The 9,467-nt window shown below is 38.6% G+C and overlaps 2 long non-coding RNA genes across 2 annotated transcripts; one reads left to right on the top strand and one right to left on the bottom strand.

Annotated features, from left to right (window-relative positions):
- Positions 1-928: 928 nt before the first annotated feature.
- LOC120438009 lies at positions 929-1,955 on the bottom strand. Its single transcript, XR_005611583.1, has 3 exons — positions 1,795-1,955; positions 1,354-1,527; positions 929-1,088 (listed from the first exon to the last, which is right to left on the bottom strand). It is a non-coding gene; the product is annotated as an uncharacterized LOC120438009 (long non-coding RNA).
- A 4,017-nt stretch (positions 1,956-5,972) lies between these two features.
- Positions 5,973-6,968, top strand: LOC120438013. The gene is made up of 3 exons (XR_005611587.1): positions 5,973-6,088; positions 6,225-6,292; positions 6,802-6,968. It is a non-coding gene; the product is annotated as an uncharacterized LOC120438013 (long non-coding RNA).
- The last annotated feature ends 2,499 nt before the right edge of the window (positions 6,969-9,467 follow it).

Below are 9,467 nucleotides of genomic sequence, written 5' to 3'. Positions count from 1 at the left end.
ATGACATGACAGAAGTCTGTGTATGAATGACGCCTGCACTGAAAATGTTAAGCAAGAGGTGCATGGCTGAGAATATATGACACAGGAATAATTTAGAGCATAAAAATTACAAAACAGGAGGGAAATGTTAGAGTGAATAGTAAAACATTTGTCATTTTTATGCGTACCATCCATTTCTATATTGTTTAACTGTGAGGCTGAAGTGTTTTATCATAGGTAACATCCTTGGGAAGGTCCGTTTGATGTTTGGTAGAACTTCCTGCCCTTTGTATGGTTTCACTGTGTTATCTATAGTAAACCATACATTGGGTGTGGGGGAGACTACCCTCTTTATGACCAAGGATGTTCCTCCTGCTTTTGTTTTGTGACCCTTTGATCAGCAGGAGGACCCACACACACACACACACACACACACACACACACACACACACACACACACACACACACACACACTTTATATATACATTTACATACAGTGCCTTGTCTTTGTAACCAAGGGGGGTTATGAGGGGAGGTACTATTGTGTTGTGTGAACTGTCTCTCAATAAAAGGCAGGAGAGGAGGCCGGATTTGGGGTCATTTCCATGCTGGACATAGATGAGGCCTCCCTTGCGCAAGTAATCGATCGATCGCTGTTGCCTTGTTTTTCTTTCATGGGAATAAGTCCTGGATACAGCGGGGTCTGAGTTTAGACCCAACAATGGTACAGTGGGGCGTTATTGTATTTGGCAATATGTATTGTTATCCGGTTTTTACAGGAATTTTGAGTTGAATATTTAACTATGTTAGCCACATTAGAAATGTCTCATATTTACTAATAACACAAAGACACAACAGCAAATGGATACATTTCAGCTTGTTGGTAATTTTTTCTCAATCACTGCAAAAGAAATATAAACATCACTTGATCAGACCTTAGTTGCTCCAGTTTACAGTGCTGACTTGCTATTCCAGCACACAAAAGCTTCACTCCTGAATCCTGTAGGTCATTGTTACTCATGTCCAGCTCTCTCAGACTAGAGGACTGGGAGCTCACAACTGTTGACAGATCTTCACAGCTAGTCTCTGTTAGGCTACAGCCAGTTAGTCTGAAAAATTTTGAAAACAAAGGCAACACATTTATTAAAGTGTATTCATGATACAGTGAGGAGGTGCTAGATTTGGCAATATGTAATGTTATCCCGTTCTTGTGTGAATTCTGGCTGGAATATTTAACCATGTTAGCCACATTAGAAATGTCAAATTTTTACTAATAACACAAAGATACAACAATACACACATAAAGATCTGATTCTTAGTAACTTGTATTTTTCTCAATCATTGACAAAAAGTTTAAATATATCTTGAACTAACCTTAGAGTTTCTAGTTTGCAGTGTTGACTTTCTACTCCAACACACAGAAGTTTCGCTCCTGAATCCTGTAGGTCGTTATTACTCAAGTCCAGCTCTCTCAGACTGGAGGACGGAGAGTTCATAACAGATGACAGATGTTCACAGCTTTTCTCTGTCAGGCTACAGTCAGTTAGTCTGAAAAATTTTGAACACAAAGACAAATAACCCAGTTATTAAAGTGTATTTATGGTATAGCAAGTAGTAACTAGATTTGGCAATATGTAATGGGGTTTTTTTCTGTGTTCCTTCATGAATTCTGAATTAAACTAAATTAGCCAAGTAAGAAATTTCACATTTTTACTAAGAACACAACAGTAAAACAACAGAAAGATGAACATCAGTTTCTTTGTATTTTTTTGCACCATCTTTAACAACAAAAATGTAAAAATCACTTGAACTGACCTTAGAGTTTCTAGTTTGCAGTGTTGACTTCCTATCCCAACGCACAGAAGCTTCACTCCTGAATCCTGTAGGTTATTGTTACTCAGGTCCAGCTCTTTCAGACTAGAGGACTGAGAGCTAACAACTGAGGACAGGGTTTCAAGGCTTCTCTCTGAGAGGTTACAGCCACTCAGTCTGATAAGACAATAAGAGCAACCAAGAAAATTATTTGTATTATTTAATATATAATTTAGATACATTTTTATTTATTTTCCAGAGAAATATCAGACAGTTCATTTATAGAGCTCATGTTGGGGGGGGGGGGGTAGCTAAATCATTCTTCATCAATCTGTTATTTATGTGTATAGCAAGTATAGTAAGCCACACCAGGCTACACAGTGAAAACCAAATAAACACAAGAAACACAAGTTTGCATCACACACTTTGCTGTGGCATGCTGGTCAACTGACCAAACACAAAGTGCAAAGCATCAAGAAATAACTGGGCTTATTCAGCCCTCCAGCAGCAGAGGCGGGAGGGAGAACATCTGATTTAACAGGATGTACTACCATGTCTATTATTTAAATAAATATAGGTTGGTGATATCCACAGCAACCCGTTCTCACTCCCGACGCGTAAAATACTGACGATTTGTCACGTCCCTTAACTTCTCATGCTGACGCTAAAGGTACCCTTCCACGTTTTTATGTGACGCTGTGGGTTGTCAATTCATTCCAATATGATCCCGCTCGCGGCGATCAGAGACGCTTCAAGCAGAGGCTCCAGCCATCCATTTACACCAAATAATAACCCCGTCACGGCGAAACATGACGCCGTGAAGCACAATCTAACTATAGAACCGGGGACCCGCTCCGCGAACGGGTTTTTCTCCCGAATTTAATGCTTTCTTTTAATGACATCGTTAACATTTCTCAACAAAAACACATGAAAGTATCACTGATAATTCAACAATAAAATCGCTTCATGTTGTGGCCATCACACAGTGTTTTCCAAAGTGATTCACGATCTGAAAGTGCGATCTGTTAGTTTTGGATGCGCTCGGCTCCAACCAATCAGACCAATTTATGCAGACAACGCACTAATCCCGTAACTGCACACTACCCATAATCCTCAACCGCCGTTGCTATGGAAATGAAGATAACAACAGCTTGGTGCTACCCGTTATTCCTTTATTTACTCTAAAATAATAAGCATTGATAATGCAAAAATAAACTGGCCCAGTGTTTAATTATGTAATTACAAATTGCAAATTTATTTTTATTTATTTTATTTTTTACAAATTGCAATATTTATCTACAGCGCGCCTTTAGCGACACGTCAACAGATCTTAAGCAAGGCGATTGGATGGTTTTTACTGCAATGCATCTTGGGAGTCGTAGTAAATGTATCTTTCAACTCACGGTCCTGCAGGAATTTTCCGACTCGACACAGATCTTAGCTAGGTAAGTTGTGATAAACTGTGGGTAATTTGCATGTTCACTGAAACATTAATCAGCTGATATTAAACTTGAAATGTTTTCACAGAGCAGTCTGTGTACCAAGAGAACTACTTCTGCAAAAGTTTATTTAATTTTTCTTTGTGATGTATTCCCATGTGTAAGACACTTGCTTAGCCACCCAGCTAATGTTAGTACTGCTCTATTTTAGCAATGTATCTTTTCTTTAATCAATTCAGTTTTTTTTAACCCTATTCACGTAATTAACTCAATATTAACAACTTTAATCTCTAATCGATTTTTTTTCTAAATATGGTGTAATAATGCCTCGTAATATAAGTTATTTCTTTGGTCATAAATTATTTTTGTAATCATTTAACCAAAACAGACCTGAAATAATCCCTACATGTTACATTTTCATTTGCAGACATGACAAAACCAAAAACCAAACCATGCCCTTCCTGTCAGGCTCCAAACACCTGCAACAGGAAGACATGCAGTGGATGCCTGGGCAGCCTGAACGTAAAGGAGGGATTGAAAAAAAAACAAGAACAGTTTAAAAACATTAACTGGGCTGCCTCTGTTAAAAAAAACAGAAATGCAAGCAGGGTGGTTAATTCAGCCCAGTTGTCAGTAAGTTTAAAAGTTCTGATCTAATAAGTGGTTGGTCTGCTAGACAATTCTTTATTAATCACAGTTGTCAATGTTTTCTTGTATATCACGAAGTAAGAAACTAACAAGACAGGTATATACACATAAAAGAGCATAAATAAAAAAGTTATTCATATCAGAATAACATCATCACACTAAAGACATCAAACTACGAAAAACTTGTTAAAAACTTTTTTTATTTAAGCTACTTCTGAATTTTAATTTAATCGGCTATTAACTGAGAGACAAAACATTTCAAGATGGATTTTATCATACATTTACAGGTTTGGTCACCATAAATACTTTTTAACTATCTACAACAATAAAACAACAAAGATGTGAAACTTAAACATCAATTTGCTTACACGAAAGACTGGCTGCATATGTTTTTCTTTGTTGTTCTTGCAGGTTTCCAAACTTCATGCCCTGGGCTACCAGCCTATTCTGTTTCTTGGACAGTTTGACCGTAAGGGCCGTATAGTAGGGGACGTGATCACTCAGATCGAACCAGCGGAAGGTGCTGCACGTGACATCCTCATGAAGATGAGGAAGCTTTATGAACACCTTCTGAGAAGTAAGATATGCTTTGTCCATTATCTGTAACCAGGTGTCCTTATCAGGTAGCCCATCCTCATAGGTACACCCTAGATAAGAAAGCAGATCATCACGGGGTACACAGAGACAAACAAGATGGTGAGGATGAGGATAGTTAACAGTCACCAGCTATTCTATTTTACTCTACTCTATTCTGTCCTATTCTATTCTATTATTCAGCCAAGGTTCAGACCAGTAACCGTCTTGCTGTGAGGTGACAGCTGCCCTACATGTCCTGTTGCTAACATGAAAATAGTGTTATATATGCCTTATTACCTCCCCATGTGGCGTTCACATCACCAAAGCTAGCCATACTGAACCTCTGGTGTTACCCACCTGAACAATTTTGTATGTGTGTGTGTGTGTGTGTATAGTATGGTCTTTCACACTCATGTATATACAAATGTAATTTTAAAAATCTTCACGAAAACCAGACCTGATAATTCTCTTTGAGACTTTCTAGTATAACAAATGTTATATAATGTTACCAATATGAACACCAAGATTCTTAAATAACTTATATACTTCTTAAGAGGTTACCTGATTACCTTCCTTAGGTAGTTAGCATCACCATTGTACAAAACTCTTAAGTCACAGTACTAGCTTTAAGTGTCAAATGTTATGCACTACAAATTCAGGTAAGTAGTGTCATCAGAGGAAAAAAATCATTAGCTATCTGGATTTATAGTCACACTCATTAATTTATTAATGTACAATGTAGAAAAGCACTACAGATGTCACACTACCCCCGAGGGCACTTGTACTGAATGATTTGGGTCAGTGAGTATGTGAGATGACTTATTTGATGCCAATATTTACAAGTTGTAACTTTAGTAAAAAATTAACTGAAAACATGCAAATCACTACTTATTATGTGTTTATGTGTACTGTACATTTTTTCAACCCATTTTAATGAATGTGTAATATTTAAAATTTTGCAGAATTACAAGCTTCACCTCCTGCTGAAAGTTCTACACCAGCAGCTGGACCATCCTCTGCTGACAATGTGGATGCTGGACCAGTCCCAGACCCAGAGGCTCTAAACGAGGAATTTATTCTTCATTTAGAGCCTGTACCAACATCTTCCCTCTGTCAGCCTCCTGCATCTTCCTCTCTGTCTCTGCTTCCTCTTGCATCTTCCTCTCTGTCTCTGCTTCCTCCTGCATCTTCCTCTCCGTCTCTGCTTCCTCCTGCATCTTCCTCTCCGTCTCTGCTTCCTCCTGCATCTTCCTCTCCGTCTCTGCTTCCTCCTGCATCTTCCTCTCCGTCTCTACTTCCTCCTGCATCCTCCCCTCCATCTCTGCTTCCTCCTGCATCTTCCTCCCCGTCTCTGCTTCCTCCTGCATCTTCCTCTCCGTCTCTGCTTCCTCCTGCATCCTCCTCTCCATCTCTGCTTCCTCCTGCATCTTCCTCTCCGTCTCTGCTTCCTCCTGCATCTTCCTCTCTGTCTCTGCTTCCTCCTGCATCCTCCTCTCCATCTCTGCTTCCTCCTGCATCTTCCTCTCTGTCTCTGCTTCCTCCTGCATCCTCCTCTCCATCTCCACATCCTGCATCTCCCTCAATTTCTACGGTGTACACCTCTGATGTCCCAAACAAAAAAAGGACAAGGAAAGGTTAGACGTTATGGTATTGTAAATGTACGAAACACATGACAGGTTCGTTAAGTTTGTTAAGATTTCTTTTTCTTAATGTTTGCATTTTCTCCAGTTTTACAGACCTCATGTAAATATTTCATTTGTTATTTTTCAGAATGCCGAAAACACCGTACACAGAAGATTTTCAAATATGAAGAGATAGTAGACAGGAGAGTTGTAAATGTAAGTAATTTAGGCTGCTGTTGTGCAGATTTGTTTGCATCTTTGGACTTCCCGGATTTGAACTGTGCCTGACTGACTATCCATGAGCTTTTGTATTTGTTGAATCTACATTAATTTAGCCACTGAGTCTGTATTTTGCTCCAAATAGGACATTAAATAAGAACATACCATCTGATATGACCTGGTCGTGCTGCCTTCCTGGTGTTTACGTTCTTTAAAGTCCTCCTGACATCATGCTCAGAAGGAGTGATTGATGTGGAGGTGCTCCTTCCCATTCAGTAACATCTGCTTCAGTTAGTTTTGCTTGTGAGCCACAATGTAAGCAGTGTTGCTTTGCTGACATGCACTCGATGCTGGCAGTACAAGCATTGTAGTGGTTCTTATGTTTTTGTAAACTAATTTTATAATATATTGAGCCATTCAATAGTACATAAATGTTTATAAGCTCCTTTTGTATGCAACTTGCATGTCTTTCTTAATTAACTGTTTGTTTATATCATGTTTTTCAGGAAAAAGAAGAAGTTAAAGTCAAGTGGAAGCCCTGCTTAACATGGTATGTAGTAACAACGGGAACAGACATTCATATTGTTGATAAATAGTTCTCACCTCAATTTGAATTCATGTATTTGGACTAAAGTAAATTGAGAGCTTTTAGCAATCAAGCTGCTCTTCTGTGAGGAGCTTGATAGCTCTCCACCTCCAAAGTCCATTATGCGTTTTGGAGGTGGACATGGTCAACACTTTTAAGAGTAGGCATAAGACTTTACTTCTTTATAGAGCTTATAGTTAGGGCTGGTTCAGGTCAGCCTTTAGTTATGCTGTCATAGGACCAGACTGCTGGGGTTAGTGTCCCCCCACTCTCCCTCTCTGTCTGTCTCTTTCAGGGTTATGCAGGCTCAGTATTGGTTGAAGATGCAGTCACATCTCCTTTTACTAAAAACTCTCCCCCTCTCCCTCACCATCTGTAAGCATACATGTCTCAGTAATGCAGTTCATGCATGTTACTAACTAAACTTCTTCCCTGGAGTTTCTGTGCTCTCTCATCCAGCAGGTTCCGATGGCTCGTGGCTGCTGCTGTGGTCCTGCTTGACATCTACTCCATATATTATTACTCTCTGACTTGATTTGATTAATTTATATTACAATGAAGGTGTATAAAGCATGACATGAATATAGAAGATATTTCATCCTAAAAAATTGTCATATGTCACAACCTAAATTGTCCTATTTTGTGTGTGGTTGTGGTTGTTGTTTGTTATGTTTTTCTCCTGACAGTGGCAAAGTGTGGGATGACACATGGGAACCGGCGCATTTTTACACACAGTAAACCAGGCACCACAGGTCGCAGAGATGGCACAGTTCACAGTTTGTAGTTCAGCATAAAAGTTCAAAATAAAATATTTTCTATACATTTCAACCAGTGCCAGTCTCTGTTTCACTCTCTAAGTGGCTTTTGTACCTAACACATTCATGAATCTGATCGATCAATAATATCTTCCCTGCACTCAATATCTCATAGTTTTACATATCAGCCAACATTATTGTCTACATTCTCATAAATATAGAAGTGACTTGCTTATTATAACATATTACAAGTTAAAGTAAATAACACCTACTGTGTATGGGAGCATAAAGCAAAGTTAACTGCACCAGTACCAGCTTCAGAACATATTGTATATTATATGTTTCTACCTTTTGCAATATGTCATGTTTAGATGCAGTGACAATTGCACATTTGGAGTTGTGGTCATACGTGGTTTTTATATACAGGGTATTAGAAAAGAAATTGACATTTTTTGCTATTTTTCTTGTTTGTTTGCAAATTATTATTGTGTACATATTACATATGTAACATTATTGTTAATATTATTAGATATCAAAGATACAATTTGATTAAGGGTTTTCCTGTCATAATTTCAATAAAAATGCAATTACACAAGTAAACAATAGGATCAAAATAAACTTTTAAAAAGTCTATTGATCTATTGAAAATGCTGATTTTCAAAACATTCTAGAGGAAAAAAGAGATAAAATAATCTGAATAGTAACAGTGATCTCGGATGATGATAGAGGCTTGAATGGATTATTCTGTTTCAATCAATAGGTTTGTATCTATGACAATAATTTGATAAGTTTAACAGGTTGGTTTAGGCCTGGCAATACAGCAAATATTCACAAACTTTGGTTTTTGACGAATGTTTATCTTTTTGGGGATGAATCTATCTGGTAAAATGATACAACCCTTTTAACCTCATCTTTATGTCTATCATGTGGCTATGATACTGGATTTTGTTTTGATGCATATGCAGGTTACAGCTGGGGAATGGCAGTATGTTGTGGGTTGATTTGGCATGTTCAACCATTGTTACACCAAACTCTCTCACTTATAACATGATCAAGGCCTCTTACTCAGTGTCATGGATTTTCTAGACTTTTGGGGACACAGGGCCAAAGTCTGAGGCAGTAAGTCAGATCAAAGAAGGCAATGATTCTAAAATGGGAGTTTTACTTATGTCATTATATATATCCAGGAACATGTGCCTGAGGATAGTTGTCATGAAATCAATATTAAATCAAAGTATTACTTAATTACCACAGCTGACACGAGTTCTCCATAGCTGCCTGCTGTCTCAGGATCTGTCTCCAAAAAGACCAGGGAGCGCTAACATGTTATAAGTTTTAAACCAGGGCTGCTCAATCCCAGTCCTCGAGAGCTACTATCCTGCAGCTTTTAGATGCATCCCTACTCCAACACAGCTGAATCAAATGGTTTGATTACCTCTTCAGCATGCCATCATGTTTGGCAAAGGCCTGATAGCAAGCCATTCACTTGATTCGGGTGTGTGGGAACAAGGATGCATCTAAAAGCTGTAGGACGGTAGTTTCGAGGACCGGATTGGGCACCCCTGAACTGATGAAGAAAATGCACATTAAAGATAATATAAACTTACTGAGTGAAGTAATATCAAGAGGATTCCTTTAGCTCCTATTGGGTTGGTTCCTTGATCAATGCAATACAGAATCATTAATCTGGTTTTATGTAATGTCCTTAAAACATGTCAAAATGAGGCTCACTAGTCTGTGTGGCCTCCACATGCCTGTATGACCTCCCTACAACACCTGGGCATGCTCCTGATGAAGTGGCAGATGCTCTCCTGAGGGATCTCCTCCCAGA

The sequence above is a fragment of the Oreochromis aureus genome, linkage group 3 (genome assembly GCF_013358895.1).
Source record: "Oreochromis aureus strain Israel breed Guangdong linkage group 3, ZZ_aureus, whole genome shotgun sequence".
Taxonomy (NCBI): domain Eukaryota; kingdom Metazoa; phylum Chordata; class Actinopteri; order Cichliformes; family Cichlidae; genus Oreochromis; species Oreochromis aureus.
This window is presented reverse-complemented; position numbering and strand designations above follow the sequence as displayed.